This window comes from Cupressus sempervirens, chromosome 10, assembly GCF_028749045.1.
Source record: "Cupressus sempervirens isolate cs-2001-9-10 chromosome 10, ASM2874904v1, whole genome shotgun sequence".
NCBI lineage: Eukaryota > Viridiplantae > Streptophyta > Pinopsida > Cupressales > Cupressaceae > Cupressus > Cupressus sempervirens.
The window spans coordinates 105,032,106-105,033,418 of NC_143127.1; positions in this window are offsets into that span (position 1 = coordinate 105,032,106).

The window sequence follows — 1,313 nt, forward strand, 5'->3', positions numbered from 1 at the left end:
TTATGGCAAAGGGAAGGATTACAATTTGCAGGATGACGCGGATAGGAGTACGTCTGAGACGGGCACTCATAAATATGCAACCAGGAATGTTGGTGATGGAGAAGGAAAGTTGTCTTACAAACACTTGGTGGCTGAAAGTTCTCTGTCCTTCTCGGCAACAGCGGTGTTTAAGGGTGTTATTCGTAGACAAAATGTGGAATCAGAATTACGAGAAGGAGAGGGAAGATGGGCCACAGCCAATGGAGGTGGATTCCTCGACGGAAGCAGTGCCACCGCTAGTGGAAGCGGAGGAGAGAATGGTAAGTATCCTTCTCTTGACCCTAAGGTTCTTTCTCTTTCCCCCAATGAGGACATGGTGTTTGCAATTTTGAATGAAAGGTCTAGGTTGAAGAGCATTGCTATTTTCTTCGTTTGTTTGGATAAAGAGGCTTTGCCTGCTAGGAAGTTTTTTGATGATTGGCTAGTGGCTGTATGGGGAAAAAAGCTTGGCATTTATGTGACATATTATAGAATGATACATAAGGCTTTGTTTTTTTTTTTTGAAAAATCACAGCATGTAAGAAAGAGTTTTAGAAAAAAGATTCTAGAATATTAGTAGGTCTATGTTTAGGGTCTACCCATGGTCTCTAAAGATGATTTTGATAAGGTAGTTGCTAGGGCTCCACCAAATTGGGTGGAAATTAAGAATTTGAATGTGGAATTTTGGCCATTCATCCCGCAAATTCTTAAACCATTAGGATTAGTGTTACAAGTTGAGCAGTCTAGGGTGACATTGCCTCACCTTAATCCTAGAGTTATTTTGGCTCTAGCTCCGGATGTGGATTTTCCTTATAATATTTCATTAGATTTTGAGGGAGAAAGGTTTTGTTGGGAGATTGCCCTCTTAGGGAATTTACATGCATGATTTCATTGCAGACTTAATGGGCATACCAAAAAGGATTGCCCAGCTCTCCAGCCTTCTTGTAAAGAAAAAAATAATGTGGTTAATAACCAGGAAACTTTTGATTTACCAGTCACAGGTATTAAGAATGCAAACAAAATCCCCAATAAAGATGAGGGGTCTAATATTCATGTTATGGAAAGTGGTAGTTTGCAGACTAGGGATCCCGTTACCACCCCGGGTTTATAGCCTCCAGCTCTTAATACTATTGATATCCCTATGAGTAATAGTTTTTTGTTGTTGGCTAATTCTCTTTTTGAAGAATATTTTGATGTGGTGTTGGCTAATGGTGGTGCCTCAGATATTATTCCTGCACCCATAGCCTCCCCCCTGTCAAGAGGTCAGTCTAATTCCCCTCAGGTAGTTAGTAATG